Below are 19869 nucleotides of genomic sequence, written 5' to 3'. Positions count from 1 at the left end.
TGAACATTCCTCACTACTTCCTAAGTGTCCATCTCTCTTTCCCATTTTTATACTTTGCTGTCCACATTCCTCACTTTATTGGCATATACTCGAATCAGTCTCTTTTCAGAAAGACAAGGGCTTCTGCAATCTTCTCAGTTTTCTGCAAATCAGGGGGCAACTTCAAGGAGACCCTTGATACCAGGAGCTCAAAGTCTGAGCATGTTACATCAGAGATATGAATCAGATTTACTCTGTAAATCTCAGTTTGAGCAAGACCCAGCTCTTTCAAACAATGGCTACAACCAAAACTAAGCCCAGTGGGTTGAATTTGTACTTGTGGAGTTCTCAGGAGTACCCTTTGTCTGCTGACTCCAGGAGCTCACCTGAGAGACTTAGCAATGCTACCACAGAGATATACCAAATCAGATCCTCGGCTGCTATAAATCAGAGCAGCTCCACTGAAGCCAGTTTCCACCAGCTGAGGATTTGACCCCACATAGAGGTTCTTATGGGCAGGACTAGTTGTGATGTCTGAATTTAATGTTGCCTAACATTTTCCATCATAATACTTTATTTTTAGTTGCTAATTCTTTTGCCAAACTTTAACTGCTCGGTTTGAAATTATTTTCATTTGCTCTCTGACCCTGATGAATTCCTTTTTTTGTTAAGTTTCCCTTCTCCACTGGAAATATCTCACTTGATGTATCCTAGGATCACATTAGCCTTTTTCATGGCTGCTTCACATTGGCAGCTCGTAGTCATCCCGTGAACAACCAATATACCCAGGTCTTTCTCCTGCTCTGTGCCTTCCAGCTGATACAGCCCCAGCTTCTAGCAAAAACTCTTGTTGTTCGTCCCTAAGTGCATGACCTTGCACTTTGCACTGTTAAATTTCAGCCCATTTCTATTACTCCTGTTTAGAAGGTTGTCCAGACCTCCTTGTGTGATATTCTGCTCCTCCTCCATATTGGCAATACCTCCCAACTTCTTGTTATCCGCAAATTGTATTAGTACACTCCTACTTTTTGTGCTAAGGCCAGTAATAAACATGTTAAATAAGATCGGTCCCAAGACTTTAGCCTGACAGTTCACCTTTCAGTATGACAGATTGTAGTCTCCCCTTTAACCAGTTCCTTATCTACCTTCAGTTCTCTCATGAATCCACATCTTCTCCATATGGAACTATATCAAATGTCTTACCAACATCCAAGTAGATTAGAGCTACTGCATTTCCTTTGTCTAAAAAATCAGTTTCTCCTCAAAGAAGATCAGGTCGGTCTGACATGATCTTCCTTTTGTAAACCCATGTTGTATTTTATCCCAATTACTGTTCACCTCTGTCCTTAAGTACTTTCTCTTTCAAAATTTGTTCCAAGACCTTGCATACGGTTGAGGTCAAACGCACAGGCCTGTAGTTTCCCAAATCACCTTTTTTCTTTTCTTAAAAATAGGAACTATATCAGCAATTCTCCAGTCATAGGGTAAGACACCCAAGTTTACAGATTCATTAAAAATCCTTGCTATTAGTCTTGCAATTTCATGTGTCCGTTCCTTTAATATTCTTGGATGGAGATTATCTGGGCCCCCTGATATAGTCCTATTAAGACAGTGGTCCCCAAACTTTTTACCTTGTGTCCTCCCCCTTACCCCTCTCTGCATTCCCTTGGATACAGGGCCAGGAGCGGGGCCACGGCTCTAGGATGGAGTGATGCGGACAGGAGTAAGGGGGCTGAGACTGGGGCCATAGCTGGGGCTGGGAGGGGACCCCTGGGAGCGGGGATACCAAGGCACAGGGCTGCCAGCTGCGGCCTGCAGTCAGAGCCCTGGGTCCAGGGCCGGGGCTAGGAGTGGAGCTGGGTGGCGCTCCACAGATTGGGGATCTCTGCATTTAGCTGTTTGAGTTTGACTTCCACCATGGACATTTCTACCTCCATATCCTCATTTCCATTAGCCACCCTGCCACTAACCCTAAGCACCTCTTTACTCTTATTTAAAACCCAGGCAAAGTATTTGTTGAGGTGCTCGGCCATGCCTGGACAATCTTTAATCTCCACCCTATCCTCAGTGCTCAGAAGTCCCACTTATTCTTTCCCTGTTTTCTTCTTACTCATATGACTCTAGAGCTGTTTATTATTGGTTTTAATTCCCTTGCAAGGTCCAAATTTGCTTGAGGACCAAATATTTACTAATGGGTCTTCAGTCTAGCAGAGAAAGGGATAACAAGATCCAAAGGCTGGAAGTTGAAGCTAGACCAATACAGAGTGGAAACAAGGTGGACATTTTTGACAGTGAGGATAATTAACTATTAGAACAATTTACCTAGGGTCATGGTGGTTTCTCCATCACCAGCAAGTTTTAAAGCAAGATGAGATGTTTTTCTAACAGATCTGCTCAAGGAGTTATTTTGGGAAGTTCTCTGGCCTGTGTTATACAGGACGTCAGACTCAATGATCACAATGGTCCCTTCTGGCCATGGAATCTGTGAAGCTATGAAAGCTGTAATTAGATAATCCGTTAAAAATTAATTTTAAATGCTCCATTAAGAAAAGTCTGTCAAACTTATTTTTGTCCTTAATGGTCTTAGTAACAGAATAACACAGACTATTCAAACTTGTGCATGGACTATATTTATAGTATCATTTTTAGGATTCTTGGTCTTTTTTTGCTATTATTCTTCAAAACTGAAAGTTTCTTCTTCAGCAGAGGCTCACAGATAAGGTGAGAATTCCACAAAGATCTTCCCTCTTTCAAAATGGCTAGCATCGAAGTGGGGCTGAGGGCACAGGCTGCCTTAGCAAAGATGGCCACTGCTTGTATTCATTCACCTCCTAGCACAACTCTCTACCTCCAACAGCACAGTGGCAAAAAATGACCATAAACCACCACAGGGCAAAGTGAAGGTTGTTCCGATGCACTTCTTACCGCCACATGTTTGGATGCATTTTAAGTTTAACCTTCTTTGCAAATTTCCGGGGATCAGAACGCTTGGTTTTGGGATAACTACAACATCCCTGTAATGTAATGATTTTAATTAGAATCATAAAAAGTAATGTCAGGCTGGAAGGAACCTCACTCAAGTCATCTAGTCCAGCCCCTGCGCTGAGGTGGGACCAAGTAAACCCAGACCATCCCTGCCAGGTGTTTTTCCAGCCTGTTCTCCAACGATGGGCTTCCACAACCTCCCTTGGAAGCCTGTTCCACAGCTTAACTAGCCTTGTCGTTAGGTTTGATATTAGGGAAATCTTTCTAACTCTCCCTTCCTGCAGATTAACCCCATTACTTGTCCTACCGTGTACTCCATCTCAACATGATTCTGTAGGGGATTTTTTAATAGCTAGGCCAGACCTAGTGGTCCAGGTGTTTGTGTGACCCCAGCAGCAGCTGAAAAGCAGCTCTGGGGCAGTGAGGAATGCCCTGATAGAGGGGAATCACCAGCTGGTTTCAGGCTAGCACTAAGCACCTCCTCCTCCCCTGCCTCTGAAGGGGCTGTGCCAGGGTATGCCAGGGGAGCTGTACCTGGTGCTTTTTTGCCTCCCACTAGCCCAGAGTCAGGCGAGCAGGAAGGCTGACGTTGCCCCCAGCTCTCCTCAGCTTCACTGTCTGTAAACTCACTGTGGGTGCAGATCTGGCCTATGCTGTGAGCACATGGTCTATAGACAGCGTACCCATGAGTACGTCCCAAACAGGAGGCTGACACCACAGGGAAGTGCAAAGTCAAGAACTCCCAAGTTACCAAATGCCCATGCAATCCCCTCCTCTTCAGCACCTGACTCCTCCAACCGCCAGCTCCTATCCCCTACCCTCTCTGCTCCTATCCAACCAGCACCAGCTCCTCCCTCCCCCTCTTCCAACCACCAGCTCCCACTCCCTCCTGCCCCCTCCAACCGCCAGCTCCTACCTCCCACCCCTTCCTGCCCCCTCCAACCGCCAGCTCCTACCTCCCACCCTCCCACCCCCTCCAACCGCCAGCTCCTATCCCCTACCCTCTCTGCTCCTATCCAACCAGTGTCAGGTCCTCCCTCCCAACCCTTTCGTCCCCCTCCAACTGCCATCTCCCACCTCCCACTCTCTCCTGCCCCCCTTCAACCGCCAGCTCCTACCTCCCACCCCCCGACCCCTCCAACCCCAGCTCCTATCCCTGCCCTCTCTGCTCCCAGCTCCTCCCTCCCACCCCCTTCCAACCACCAGCTCCCGCCTCTCACCCCCTCTTGCCCCCTCCAACCACCAGTTCCTACCTCCCACCCTCTCCAACCACCAGCTCCTATCTCCTCTGTCTCCTAACCCACCTTTCCTCTGCTCCTATCAACCCCCCAGCTCCTATCTCCCACTCCTGTCTCCTAGCCCCCTACCCTCTCCGCTCCTACCCACCCCTTGGCTTCTATCCCCCATCTCTACTCCTATCCAACCCCCTCTCAATATCCAGATGATTCCATATCACCCATTCCTATGCAAAACCCAGTCTCCTCCTCCTCCCCCATTGCTCCTATCCAACACCCTGTCTCCTACTCCTCCCCCATTGCTCCTGTCCAGTACCGTCTCAGAGATGCACACGCCCCAGCTCCCATCCAGCACCCTGTCTCAGAGATGCACACGCCCCAGCTCCCATCCAGCACCCTGTCTCAGAGATGCACATGCCCCAGCTCCCATCCAGCACCCTGTCTCAGAGATGCACACGCCCCAGCTTCTATCCAGCACCCTGTCTCAGAGATGCACACGCCCCAGCTCCTATCCAGCACCCTGTCTCAGAGATGCACACGCCCCAGCTCCTATCCAGCACCCTGTCTCAGAGGTGCACACGCCCCAGCTCCTTCCCAGCTCCTTGTCTCAGAGATGCACACGCCCCAGCTCCTATCCAGCACCCTGTCTCAGAGATGCACACGCCCCAGCTCCTTCCCAGCTCCCTGTCTCAGGGATGCACACGCCCCAGCTCCTATCCAGCACCCTGTCTCAGAGATGCACACGCCCCAGCTCCTATCCAGCTCCCTGTCTCAGAGGTGCACACGCCCCAGCTCCTATCCAGCACCCTGTCTCAGAGATGCAAACGCCCCAGCTCCTATCCAGCACCCTGTCTCAGAGATGCACACGCGCCAGCTCCTATCCAGCACCCTGTCTCAGAGATGCACACGCCCCAGCTCCCATCCAGCACCCTGTCTCAGAGATGCACACGCGCCAGCTCCTATCCAGCACCCTGTCTCAGAGATGCACACGCCCCAGCTCCCATCCAGCACCCTGTCTCAGAGATGCACACGCCCCAGCTCCTATCCAGCACCTGTCTCAGAGATGCACACGCCCCAGCTCCCATCCAGCACCCTGTCTCAGAAGTGCACACGCCCCAGCTCCTTCCCAGCTCCCTGTCTCAGAGATGCACACGCGCCAGCTCCTATCCAGCACCCTGTCTCAGAGATGCACACGCCCCAGCTCCTTCCCAGCTCCCTGTCTCAGAGATGCACACGCCCCAGCTCCTATCCAGCACCCTGTCTCAGAGATGCACACGCCCCAGCTCCTATCCAGCACCCTGTCTCAGAGATGCACACGCCCCAGCTCCTATCCAGCACCCTGTCTCAGAGATGCACACACGCCAGCTCCTATCCAGCACCCTGTCTCAGAGATGCACACGTCCCAGCTCCCATCCAGCACCCTGTCTCAGAGATGCACACGCCCCAGCTCCCATCCAGCACCCTGTCTCAGAAGTGCACACGTCCCAGCTCCTATCCAGCACCTGTCTCAGAGATGCACACGCCCCAGCTCCCATCCAGCACCCTGTCTCAGAAGTGCACACGCCCCAGCTCCTTCCCAGCTCCCTGTCTCGGAGATGCACACGCACCAGCTCCTATCCAGCACCCTGTCTCTGAGATGCACACACCCCAGCTCCTATCCAGCACCCTGTCTCAGAGATGCACACGCCCCAGCTCCTATCCAGCACCGTCTCAGAGATGCACACGCCCCAGCTCCTATCCAGCACCCTGTCTCAGAGATGCACACACGCCAGCTCCTATCCAGTACCCTGTCTCAGAGATGCACACACACCAGCTCCTATCCAGCACCCTGTCTCAGAGATGCACACGCCCCAGCTCCTATCCAGCACCCTGTCTCAGAGATGCACACGCCCCAGCTCCTTCCCAGCTCCCTGACTGTGTTGTTGGAAGTTGTAAAAGCTTGAAACAGGGAGTTATAATGAGAAGTGTTGGGTAATCTTAGCTATGGGCATCACTCCCAGCTCTGCCTAGAGCAGTGGCTCTCAACCAGTGGTACGCATACCCTGGGGGCACACAGGGTCTTCCAGGGGGTGCAGCAACTGATCTAGATATTTGCCTAGTTTTACCCAACGCTACATACAAAGCACTATGGAAATCAGTACAAACTAACATTTCATACAGACACTGACTTGTTTATACCGCCCTCTATAAGATACACTGACATGTAAGTACAATATTTACATTCCGATTGTTTTATTTGATAACGCTATGGTAACGAAGTCAGCAATGTGTCAGTAATAGCGCACTGTGACACGTCTGTATTTTTATGTCTGATTCTGTAAGCAAGTCATTTTGAAGGGAGGGGAAACTTGGGGTACCCAAGACAACTCAACCTCCTGAAATAATCTGGAACGGTTGAGAGCCACTGGCCTAAGATACTGTGTGTGCAGGTATATCAGTCTATAGAGACAAGACTTGTGCACCTGCTTTGCTGAAAAGATAAATTCTAATTTTGTCCAACCCACAAAGTGCTAGGCAGGCAGCTATAAATGCAATCTTCTTTGGTGAGATCTTGTGTGCTCCCCATCACTTGTGAGCTGGATCCCGCTCTCCCCGGCGAGGGAAGAGAGCACTATGAAGAGTGTTTGGGGGGAACATTATTTAGGGGGTGGTTAAAGTTTCCCTTCAGGAATGTACAGTGCTTGCCACACATGAACAACAGGAGGCCCTGTCTCAGGCCCCTCACTTGACATGAGCCAGCTCTCCAGCCTCCGACCTCCCCCTCGGGGGTGGGGGTTATTGAGTAGGTGCTGCTGAAAGAACTGTCATTTCATCTTGACCCCAGATAGCCAGACAGCTTTTAGACCTAATTTTGGACCAGTGATGTATTACCTATGGCTGACAATCCCTCCCTAGCAACAGGCCCAGAGAAACCCGTTATCTCTAGGAGCAACCTTTGATCCCACTGGCCAGGAAATGTTTCACATCTGCGGGACCCTCTAGGAGTGGATGGATTTATTCTTCCCTCTCTGAGAAATTGGAAAGTGTGGTACCAGGTACTTTACTTTCTTCCCTGAAGGCTGTCACCAGAAGCATTGCAGTCCACCCAGTGATTTTGGTATGGCTGCCAGGGAGGCCAAGAGGGACTTTGACCCGCCATTGGAGGGTTGGGTCAGTGTAGATTCAGGAAGGAGTGCCACCCGCCTAGGAGTTCCTTGAGGTCTCTTCCACTGTTGCTAGCTCAGCCTAGCCCTTTTTAGCCTGGGAGAATGGTGAAGGTCACTGCATGGGGTGGTGACCCAGAGGCACCTCTGGGACCTTGCCCTCAAGTACTTGCCCTGTCCCAGGGTCTGTCTGGACAAGCCAGCTTGTTGTGCATTTTGGTATTCCTGCTGCATTGCAAGGGGTTGTTATTTACCTCTGGAAGTTGCTAGTCATCCAGTGCGGCACTGCAGTCGGCTGTGACACCAGAAAGGGCGAGAGACGACAGCGGAGCCTGAGGAGAAGTAGTGGGGGTGGATGGGAGTTGTAACCACCTCAAGCTGGGTTGGATCTGGCCCCCAGCGCGTCATGTCAGGAGGATTAGGAGGGAGGATGTTTGTTTGCCACATCCTCATCCTCCATCTCCCTCAAGATAAAGAGGAACATGGAGAGGGTACAGGACTGTGATTTTCCTGGAGGCCATAGGAAGGCATGTATGGCTGCACATGCAGCATGAGTGGAAGGAGCTGGCCCGAGGGACAGAGCAGCAACCTGCAGGTGTAGGTGAGTGTTCCCCAAACGCTGAATAGCCCTGTGACCAGGCAATTCCTGCTGCTTAGCAGAGGAACATGTAGCTGGCTGACACATCTGGGCAGCTGTGTCCCATGTCCTGCAGCACAGGCAGCAATGCTGAGCTCTGCCCACTCAGTCTCTGCACACAGTGGAGGAACATTGCGGTAGCATAGAACTGACACCAGTTTGGGCTGGGATGTCTCCATGCTTGCCTAGATGGGGAGAGCCAGGTCACCACCTCGTAGGAGGTGGGGCCAAAGCTCACGGATCAAGCTTGTAAGTTTCTTAAACGATAAATAGCTCCTGACAAACTGGTTCTAGTGACACCTCCAAAATCAGCTATATGGCTTCTTTAAAGCATCCAATCTTGCTTCATTGTCTGCCCTGATTCATTCACCTCCTGGCTGTGCACTCATGGGAAATGCTAGCTAACACAATGCATGTGTCTAGGGGGGAAACAGTCATGCAGCTATTCCCCGCCAGCTCTGTTCCCCTGCCTACAACTTGCTACCACCTTGCTCTCTTGCAAAGTTCATTCAGGACCTTTTCTGCAGAACTGCTGCTTAGACAGTCAGTCCCCAGCCTGTAGCAGTGCGTGGGATTCTTCCATCCTAAGTGCAGGGCTCTGCACTTGTCCTTGTTGAATTTCATCGGATTTCTTTTGGCCCAATCCTCCCAATTTGTCTAGGTCATTCTGGACCCTATCCCTACTCTCTAGCATATCACAGAATCAGGAGGTTATCTAGTCCAACCCTCTGCTCAAAGCAGGACCAATCCCCAGATAGATTTTTGCCCCAGATTCCTAAAAGGCCCCCCCCCCCCAGGACTGGGCTCACACCCCTGCGTGTAGCAAGCCAATGCTCAAACCACTGAGCTATCTACCTCTCTTCCCAGTTTAGTGTCATCCACAAACTTGCTGAGGATGCAATCCATCCCGTCATCCAGATAATTAATGAAGATGTTGAACAAAACTGGCCCCAGGACCGACCCCTGGGGCATTCCACTTGATACCGGCTGCCAGCTAGACATGGAGCCGTTGATCAGTACCCATTGATCCTGACAAGCTGGTCAGCTTTCTATCCACCTTATAATCCATTCATCTAATCCATACTTCTTTAACTGGCTGGCAAGAACACTGTGGGAGACTGTATCAAAAGCTTTGCTAAAATCAAGGTATATCACATCCACCGCCTTCCCCATATCTACAGAGCCAGGTATCTCATCATAGGGGGTTCATCAGGTATGACTTCCCTTGGTGAATCCATTTTGACTGTTCCTGATCACCTTCCTCTCCTCTAAGTGCTTCAAAATTGATTCCTTGAGGACCTGCTCTATGATTTTTCCAGGGCCTGAGGTGAGGCTGACTGGTCTGTAGTTCCTCAGATTCTCTTCTTCCCTTTTTTAAAGATGGACACTATATTTCCCTTTTTCCAGTCATCCAGGACCAACCCTGATAGCTACTCATAGACCTTACAGGGGTCTCAATTCACTGTATCAACTCAGGGAAGGGGAGACTGCTCAATGGAGACCTCTGCTCGATGGGCAGCTGCAGTCAGAGGATCAAACAAGATGTTTGTATGGGAAGGAGAATAATACTGATAATATTATAATGCCATGCTAGAAATCAGTGGTATGGACACATATGGATACTGGGTGTGGTTCCAACATCATGAGTCAGACCCTCCCCAAAATTAAGAGATTGATGTGAAAAAATGAGATATTAAAAAAAGAATCAATAGGAAGTTATTTTTATTGACCGTCTGGCATTTGAGCCTTTAGGTGGTCACATTTTCCAGTTTTTCTCTGCAACTATGAGGGCTGGAAATTTCCCTTTTTAAAAATAAAATCTAAGATTCTCACAAATCACCTGACTTCAGGAGCTGGGGCTTTAAAAATAACACCAAATATGGTATAATTTCAGTTACCCAAATTCCCTTTATCCCCAAATTCTAGTTATCCGTATCTACAGTGCGTCCCCCATATAGCCCTATGTAGGTTAATCACCACTAACAACTTCCCAGTTAGTCTCTTGGCATGCTAATCAACGGTTTGTAGTTGTATAGAACAAGGGTTCTCAACCTTTTGCTTGCTGAGGCCCACCCCAATATGCTATAAAATCTTCACAGCCCACCTGGGCCACAACAGCTTGTTTTCTTTATCTAAAAGCCAGGGCTGGCGTTAAGGGGTAGCAAGCAGGGCAATTGCCTGGGGTCCCATGTGACAGGGGCCCCCACGAAGCTACGTTGCTCAGAGTTCAGCCCTTTGTGGCGGGGCTCAGGGCCCTGGGCTTCAGCATTGGCTTTCTGCCCTGGGCCCTAGCGAGTCTAACTGGCCCTGTTTGACGAACCCCCTGAAACCTGCTTGCAGCCCCCTAGGAGGCCCCGGACCCCTGGTTGAGAACCACTGGTATAGACATTCTGAGAGGTCACCTGCAGTTATGCTCACAAATGACAGACTGTCATTCATTAGTTTATTTTAAAAGATAAGTACTTCCAAAATAAAGTATGCCCTACAGCACCGGTGTTTTAATAAACTCAGTCATTTGGGGTTTTTCACTCTTTAATAAAGTAGAAAGTATTTAATAAACATAAGAATTACTGCCTTCATTCCCTGAATTTCTATCCTAGTAAAACTGCAGCTCAAACTAGCACTTCCGGTTACCTGAGTGCTCAGTTCTCCTATGGGCTTAGCTGTCCCTGGGCTGTACTGGATCGTGAGATTTACAAGAGGACTATGATATTTGGCAGCGCTGGGAATGTCTTTCACGTGACAGATGGATCCAGTGTCCTGCTTGGAGAGGAAGAGGTGGCTGGTTAGCCAGAACCCCAGAGCCTGACAGGCTCAAATCAGATAGTGCCTTGAAACAAGCCCTGAGGCCAATGCGGTTGGTGGAGCACAGGTAACGCAGCCTGTGAGCCACACGCTAAGCATGCCCTGCTCTGCGTTAGCTGAGTGCAGGAAAGGCTAGGAGAGCTCATGCAAGATCCACAACATCCAGGAGCAGCTGGACGCCGTCCCTGTTGCAAGCTTGAATAACAAAAGGCAAGGAAGCCCTCTCGGTGGAGGCTGATGTCTATTGCCTCACCCTGTTATTCTCCCAAGGCTTCCACCCTCACCTTTGTTCTCTCCTAGCATCACATAGCAAGCCTGCCACCATCCCAGCTCCTGCCTCAGCTAGCCATTGACCCTGCCCTTGCATGGGGTGTTTCCTTTTCAACCCTCTTCCACCCGCCACCCCAGCTCTTTTTTCTCACAGAGGCTTCACTGCTTTGTTTCACCAGCTGCTGAAAGATTAACTTCTACCCAGCAGAGTGTAAGACCCACTCTCTCCTGGGGGCAGATAGCTGGGGATATGGAGAAAAGGTCTTGAGTTTCTACAGAAAGATTCAGAATGGTTACAATGGCTCATGGGAATCCCGAAGCCTGTTTGCATACTCTTGGTGGAGGCTGAGCCCCGCCCAGCCCCTGGAACACAGCAGTGTGCCAGGGAGAGGCTAGTGGGTCTCGGGAAATGGGAGCCGTGTTCTGGACTCCAGGCGAGCGTGCGCTGCTGCTGTTAGTCAGACTGTGTCTTTCTGTGGCTTGTCTCTGAATGCGGTGGCTTGCCTTTTAAAAAATGCAATAGGATTCCTAAACCACCTCTGTCTGGCAGGCTGAGGGAGGCCGATCTCGCTGAAGCAAACATCACGTCCTTCTTCAGGAGAGAGAGAAGCTTTTAGAACTGCCCTCAAAAATCTTACCAAAAAATCTTACCGTGTTATAGATGAAACCGCGTTATATCGAACTTGCTTTGACCCCTTGAGTGCGCAGCCCTGCCCCCCCCACAGCGCTGCTTTACCGTGTTATATCCAAATTCATGTTTTCTCGGGTCGTGTTATATTGAGGTAGAGGTGTACCTTCAGTGCTGGATAAAGGGAGCTGGGGGTTGAGTTTCCTTTCTGACCCTTATAGTGATCAGCTGATGCACTGATGCATGATATGAAATGATGCCCTGAAGCATGAGATTCATGCATGAGCCCTGAAACATAAGATTAGATGGCTCCCATCTTAGCATGTTTAAGTACAAATATTATTGGTCATAAAATTATCCAACCATCTCATAGGCCTTTCTCCTCTTAAACTACTTAAAGCTTCATCTCAATTAGGTTTAGTCTTGTGCATTAGTGAGCGAAGGGCTCATTTCACACATTTCTTCTATTGGCAGAACAAGGGTTAAAGCTGCGGGAGAGCTTTAGAGGTATGAAAAAATGTGTGAACCATGTCAGTGGAGCTCTGCACTTCCTGCCTGCAGTGCTGACTTTCACAGGCATTGTGCCATATGAGATGAGATAAAAGTAGATGATGCCAAGGCTTGTCCACGTAGGTAAGAAAAACTTCCTTGGAATGCAGGGTTAGCCGTTCCATGCTTTGTAGTGTTTGTAACTGGGCAACTTTTGTAACACTGCAGCAGAAAGTGGGGACAAGAGATTATTCTCCGATAAGTGCCCCATGCTATCCGGCGCTCTTTCACTGAAAGAAAACATAGGGCCATGGGAACTGCCACGTGGGATCACACTTGTGGTCCTATCTAGCCCAGTATCCTCAAACAGTGGTGGCACCAGATGCTTCAGAGGAAAGTGCAAAAAACCCTCCAGTGGGCAGGTGGGGGTAGGGTGGGGAGGGGTCGCTCTTTCGTGAGGGTCTTATCCAAACTCTGACATATGGGAGATTGGCTTCAACCTTGAAACGTGACGTTTGGTCTCCTTTCACCATTTGCTTTGGTAGCATGTTTTACAGCCTGGCAGGGAGAGGGGGAGATGCCATGTCTGCCAGAATCTAGGGTGACCAGACGTCCCGTTAAAATCAGGACTGTCCTGATATTGAACACTCTGTCCCATGTCCCAACCGATGTACAATCAGGACGCCATTTCTCCCAATAGGGTAGGGTTGCCAGGCCTCCGGCTGGCATGAGGCTGGTAGGCTCCCTTCCCGGCCAACTCTGCACAGCTCCCCGGAAGTGGCGACATCTACCTCTAGATCCTAGGCACAGGGACAGCCAAGGGGGCTCTGCATGCTGTCCCTGCCATGCGGGCCGGCTCCACAGCTCCCATTGGCCGGTTACCAGCCAATGGGAGCTATGGAGGCGGCACCTGCCAGCGAGGCAATGTGCAGGGCTGCCTAGCTGCACCTCTGCCTAGGACCCAGAGGGAAATGTTGCCACTTTCAGGGAGCCACCTGAGGTAAACACCGCCCAGAGCCTGTGCCCCCTCCCAGACCCCAAACCCCTGCCCTAGTTCTGAATGTCCTCTTGCACCCAAACTCCCTCCCGGAGTCAGCACCCCGAACCCTCCTCTTGTGCCCCAACACAGAGCCTCAACTCTGAGACCCCCCCGCTTGTGGCTGCGCCCCCCCAACCCACAGCATGCGACGGGGTGTGGAGCCAGGGTCGTGCGCCCACAGCTTGCAGCTGGGGCTAGAGCCGGGCCGTGCATTCCGCAGTTTGCAGTGGGGCTGGAGCTGAGGGCTAAACCTGGCCATGCGCCCCCCTTTGCAGCTTCCTAGGTCTGTGCACCTCCCATGGTTCCGGTGGGGGCTGTGAGCCTGTGGCTGCCCCCACCCCCTCAATGTGTCCCAATATTTTACTTTACCCTACCAGAATCTCACCTCCCTCTGTCCTAGCAAATGGGACTGATGGTCCCTCCTGTCCAGGACGTCCCTGTCACTGTTACCCAGCAGCCTCTGCCACCTGACAGTCCCCAGCCAGCTGGGTCGGGGGAGTGGATAGCTGTTTGGCTGAGTGTATGTGTCATAATCTGCCTCATCACCACTGCTCATGCCCTGTAGGAACTGTCGCATGTTCCCACCCTGCCCCATTGCCTGCAAAGCATCTCCCACCTCATCTCTCTAGTGTAGCCACACCCATCCCTGTGGGATCTGAGCCAGCCGGTTCCCAGCACACACAGTCAGATCCCTGGGGAGCCACACGGTGCTGGGAGTGCTGGGCAGCTAACAAAACGATTCCCTGCACCCACCCCCACACACCTCCAAAATTCTCCTTTACGTTCCCCTTCCCAGAGATCCTGGCCTTTCCCTTTCAAAACTGGCTGTGCATCCTAATCTTGTCTGATGCCGTACCTCTATCAGTGGCCTATGCCTGATGCTTCAGAGGAAGGAGCAAACACCTCGGTAACCCATAATGCATTGTGTCAGTTGTACAACAGATGGGGTATGGGCAAGTCTCAGCAGATACCCAAGCAGCAGAGTTTGCCTGCCTCAGCCTTTAGCGTAAATACAAATGTTATTAGCAGAGAAGGAATTATCTAGCTCCTTTTAAAATCCAACACCAGAATTGGCTGTTGGATCCTATAGCAGTGCATTCTACATGGCCATCACTACCCCTTTTATTTGCTCTAAATAGGCCTGCCTTTAAAGGACAGATTCATAGATTCCGAGGCCAGAAGGAACCATTGTGACTGTCAAGGTAGTATCCCCACTCTGAACCTTAGCGTCCAAAAGATGGGGTACCTGCATGAACCCCTCTTAGCCTAATTACTAGCTTAGATATGACAGAGCTGCCAACACCAAAAAATATAGTGTTTTGGGTCACTTTCTGACTCCCCAAACTCTTCCCTGGGCCTTTAGCCCAAGACCCAAACCCCCTTGGATCTTAACACAAGGAAAGTAAACCCTTTCCCCCACCGTTGCCTCTCCCAGGCGTCCCCTCCCTGGATTATCCTGGAGAGACTATACAGATTCAAGCTCCGTGAATCTAAAACAAAGAGGAAATTCGCCTTCCCCCCTCCTCTTTTCCCCCTCACCACTCCCTGAGAGAGAGACAGATTCCTAACACAGAGAGAAATCAGGCTTTTCCTCCCCACTTCTCTCCTTTCTCCCACCAATTCCCTGGTGAGTGCAGACCCCCTTCCCTTGAGTCTTAGACAAGGGAAAAATCAATCAGGTTCTTAAAAAGAAAAAGCTTTTAATAAAAGAAAGAAAAAGTAAAAAATTATCTCTGTAATATCAAGATGAAAAAAATGTTACAGGGTCTTTCAGCTTATAGAGAATAGAGAGAATCCTCCCCCCCCAGCACAATACAAGTTGCAGCAAACAGAAATACAATCCTTCCAGCAAAATACACATTTGCAATAAAGAAAATAATCAAAAGACTAAACTGCCTTTCTAACTAGTACTTACTAAATTTAGCAGAAGAGACTTTTTCAGAAAGATTGGAGAAACCTAGATATATGTCTGGCCTCTCCTAGCCCCCAGAGAGAGCAAAGTAAAAACCAAAAAAAACACAAACAAAGGCTTCCCTCCACCGAGATTTGAAAGTATCTTGTCTCCTGATTGGTCCTCTGGTCAGGTGTTCCAGGTTTACTGAGCTAGTTAACCCTTTACAGGTACAAGAGACATTACCCTTTACCATCTGCTTATGACAGTGACCGTCTAGTCTGACTGTGGGTATAATGCAGACCAGAGAACATCAGCAAAATAATTCCTAGAGCAGATCTGTTAGAAAAACATCCCATCTCGATTTAGAAATGGTCAGTGCCGGAGAATCCACCATAAAAATTTATGCTGCATTTCTAGTCTGAATTTGTCTAGCTTCTACTTTCAGCCATTGAATCGTGTTAGACCTTTCTCTCCTAGACTGAAGAGCCCATTAGTAAATATTTTTCTCCACATAGATACTTATAAACTGTAACCAAGTCTCCCCCTTAACCTTCTCATATTAATGTGATGAGGTTCAACAAGGACAAGTGCAGAGTCCTGCACTTAGGAAAGAAGAATCCCACGCACTGCTACAGGCTGGGGACTGACTGGCTAAGCAGCATTTCTGCAGAAAAAGACCTGAGAATTACAGTGGACGAGAAGCTGGATATGAGTCAGCAGTGTGCCCTTGTTGCCAAGAAGGTCAATGGCATATTGGGCTGCATTAATAGGAGCATTGCCAGCAGATCGAGGGAAGTGATTATTCCCCTCTATTCAGCACTGGTGAGGCCCCACTTGGAGTATTGCATCCAGTTTTGGTCCACTGACTACAGAAGGGATATGGACAAATTGGAGAGAGTCCAGTGGAGGGCAAGGAAAATGATCAGAGGGCTGGGGCACATGACTTGTGAGGAGAGGCTGAGGGAACTGGGCTTGTTTAGTCTGCAGACAAGAAGAGTGAGGGGGGGATTTGATAGCTGCTTTCAACTACCTGAAGTGGGGTTCCAAAGAGGATGGAGCTTGGCTGTTCTCAGGGGTGGCAGATGACAGAACAAGGAGCAATGGTCTCAAGTTGCAGTGGGGGAGATTTAGGTTGGATATTAGGAAACACTATTTCACTAGGAGGGTGGTGAAGCACTGGAATGAGTTCCCTAAGGAGGTGGTGGAATCTCCTTCCTTAGAGGTTTTTAAGGTCAGGCTTGACAAAGCCCTGGCTGGGATGATTTAGTTGGTGTTGGGCCTGCTTTGAGCAGGGGGTTGGACTAGATGACCTCCTGAGATCTCTTCCAATCCTAGTATTATGTGACTCTATGATTCTCTTTGTGAAGCCAAGTAGATTGAACCCCTTGAATCTCTCGCTGTTTTCTAATCCTTCAATCATTCTTGTGGCTCCTCTCTGACCCCTTTCTGATTTATCAACATCCTTCTTGAATTGTGGGCACCAGAGCTGGACTCAGTTGTAACTGAAGTGCACTTGTGGCCAAGATGAGTCCGCTCTCCGGGTGGCTCTGGCCAAGAAAAGGCATGTGCAGGAACGAAGCAGGGAACCTCCCCCTCTCCCTTACCAGGGGGAACCTGTTCCAACACCCCTGGAGTAAACACTCCCACCCCCACCAAAACAGTACAGTGAAAATAGAAAGGGAAATACGTGTTTACACTGCTTCCCAGGATAGAGTCCCCCATCACGTAAGGATGGCCTCCATTCTGTGTTCCTGGATGTATACATTGACCTTTAGCCATATGAAATCACACATTGTTTGCATGTGCCCAGTTTACCAAGCGATTGAGTGACCTGTCCTCTTCATTATTTACCACTCCCCCAACTTTTGCGTCATCTTTATCTGGGATGATTTTATGTTTTCTCCCAGGTCGCTAATAAAAATATTCAATAGTGTAGGGCCAAGAACCAATCCCTGAGGGACCCCACTGGAAACACACTCGCTTGGTAACAATTCTCTGTTTTTAATCACATTTTGAGACCCGTCTGTTAGCCAGATTTTAATCTCTTTAATGTGTCCCATGTAAATTTGATATCGTTCCAGTCAGGCATGAGGCCCCTTGTTCTCTCATAGAATAGGATGGGCCAGAAAATTGATACTCTGGGTACACACCACAAACATTTCAGGTAAAAAAGCGGACACTGTCCCCTGGGTTATATAGCTCACCTTGCACATCTGCAGATTATAGCTTTGTGAATGATGGGAAAAACCCATTGAAATGCCATCCCAAATGGAAAACCCTCAGTCAGTGCCACTGGCAGGGCTGGGTCTGTGTGCCTAAACTGGCCTGGCCATTCTCCCTGGCAGGGAGAGGAACAAACACATGCGGACAGAGTCCCTCTAGACGTGGGCTGTGATTCATCCTGGGTATAAGGAAGTGCAATTCCACTGGCCTCACTATGGCTCTGCCCTTTTACAACCGGGCTCAGTTTGGTCGCTGGCCCCCTGCGATCAGTTGCCTGTTTTCCTTCACATGCTCGCAGTTCCGTGAGCTTCTTCCTTCCTTGCGCCGGCTGAGGCAGAGGCTTTGTTTCCAACTCTGGGATGGGTGGCTCTGTGCTGACTCCAGCCCAGTTCCAGGTGAGGTAACTAGTGCCGGGCTGGGGGTGGCCTGGGCTGTATGATACTGATTGTTGGGAACCCCGCCCCCCGCCTTGATTTCATGTGATTTTAACTCGATAGAAAACCCAGCAGTTCCCCTTTGCAGGGTTAGCTTTTGCCTCTGCTTTGATTCATTTGGGTTTGCACCCAGAGTCTAACCCTTTAAATTCCAGGTTTGACAACAAGGCCCCAAAAACTCAAACCCAAACCAGGTGAAGCAGCTGAGTTTCATCTGAATTTGCATCAGAACCAAACCAAAATGGGTCCAGGGTTGTGCACTTAAGTGACTCTTCCCTCAAACCTTGTAGTGAAACCTTAGAACAGGGGAGTTTTGCTTTGTTTTGTGCTTTGCAACAAAAGTTTTGCACAGATCTCATTATGGCAATCTGGACCTGATGATTGCCATCCCTAGCCCCCTCGGGACACAAGAAGCAGTGGCTTTGCCATAAAGGAAGCCATTTTCTAGCCTCACAATTAGTGAATTACTCATTTACAGCCTGCTTTTTCCCATGGAAAAAAAAAGTTTATTTCAACAAGCCCAGCTCCCCTCTGTCTGTACAAGATTAATCTCATGACGATGCCATTCTGAGTGAAATCACTGAGCCCGCTGAGTAATCTCATCAGGCAGGGATAACAGCAAACAGCCCGTTCTCTAATTTCTTTCTCTGTTTTTCCTTGTCATCTCTTTAAATTTAAAATATTTTTGGCTCTGCTAATCCCTGAGGAGAAGGGCTCAGTGGAGCAGGATACTGACTGCCAAATATGGTGCTGATGCTAAAGATGTTAGAGGAATGTGACTTGTGCTAAGCCTATGGACTCAGAATTTGCTGCCAAACAAATTAGGTCATTTAAACTTTGCAGGCTTTAAAGGATGTTGGAACTTTAATTTGGAACGAAAATTCTGGTGTTATTTTTGCTAAACGGCTCAGTGTCCTGGGGAATTTAGTTTGGCATTTTCTCAGTGTGACCGTTGGTCCCAGCTTTAGTAAGATCTGGATTGACTTCTGCCGTAATTTAGATGCACCATTGTGCACACAAAGCTTTTACGTGTGATCTGTGTGAATGTTCACCATCATGGCACGTTTGTTTGTCTATGGATGTGGCCAACCAGTTGCGGAGCTATTTACACATACAACAAGGTGATTTGCATGCACAATTTCATGTCTGACTTTTTGGAGGCGAGGCCCATTATATCCTGCTATGTAGCGTTTAGATGAAAATGATGGTTGACAATAGCGAGAGATGACCTAGCGGCAGCCTCCAGGCAATGTGACCCAAAGATTCTGCAATGTGAGCCCTAGCCACCTTCCCCTTTAATAGAGAAGTGGTCCACAGAAACCCAAGTCCCTGCATGCAGTGCTCTGTCTTGTTCGGGGCAGCCCAGCCAGTAGCAGCAAGAGGGAGTTTAGCAGGAGTCGTCCCAGCAGCCACTCTTTCATATATGTAAATTGTTTCATTTATGCCAATTTGGGTAGGGCTTCGAGCTTCTGACAGCTTAGCGGGCCCCCAGTTTTACCACGTGTGTCTCTCCCCCCACTCCTAATGTAGTGGATGTACTGATCCCCAGCAGTCGAGGTGCAATAAGAGCCTGGGGCTGCCATTCCACTTTGGAGACGTTCAGCAATTCCACAGTAGGAAGAATCGGGTTGCTTTGGAAGACAACAGTGACGCACAGTGCATGCACCTTCTCTGGGGGAGGGCCCCTAGTGTCGGCATCGCCCTAGGACTGCCAAATCCTAGCGGCTACTCGTGTGAGTTTTGTTAAAGCGAAGCGGCTGCCATCTGCACTGCGCCGTCACTGCATCAGTACCGCTCCTTTTGCTCTCCCCGTGCCCTTCCTGGGGCTGGCATGCAGCATGGCCCAGCTGGGCAGTCGTCGGGACGGTTCTGTACCCTAGGAGCATCTTCCCATCCAGCTGTGGCAGCATTAGCCACTCACCCAGCTGATTGTTCCACCCTGCCCATTCATTCTTTTCTGCTCTCAAGAGAGAGTCTTGCTTTGCTTAGAAGAGTTCTGTGCCACCTTATAGACTAACAGAGGTATTGGAGCATAAGCTTTCGTGGGTGAATGACATGACATGCATCCGATGAAGTGGGTATTGACCCACGAAAGCTCATGCTCCGAT

The 19869-nt window shown here is 49.5% G+C and overlaps 1 protein-coding gene across 6 annotated transcripts in view; it reads left to right on the top strand.

Annotated features, from left to right (window-relative positions):
* Positions 1-19869, top strand: part of RBPMS (RNA binding protein, mRNA processing factor) — a 124763-nt gene that overhangs the window by 39654 nt on the left and 65240 nt on the right. The gene's annotated exons all lie outside the window — the stretch shown is intronic.

This window comes from Gopherus flavomarginatus, chromosome 3, assembly GCF_025201925.1.
Source record: "Gopherus flavomarginatus isolate rGopFla2 chromosome 3, rGopFla2.mat.asm, whole genome shotgun sequence".
Taxonomy (NCBI): domain Eukaryota; kingdom Metazoa; phylum Chordata; order Testudines; family Testudinidae; genus Gopherus; species Gopherus flavomarginatus.
Note: the sequence above shows the minus strand (reverse complement) of the source record. Positions and strands in the feature narration are given on the sequence as shown.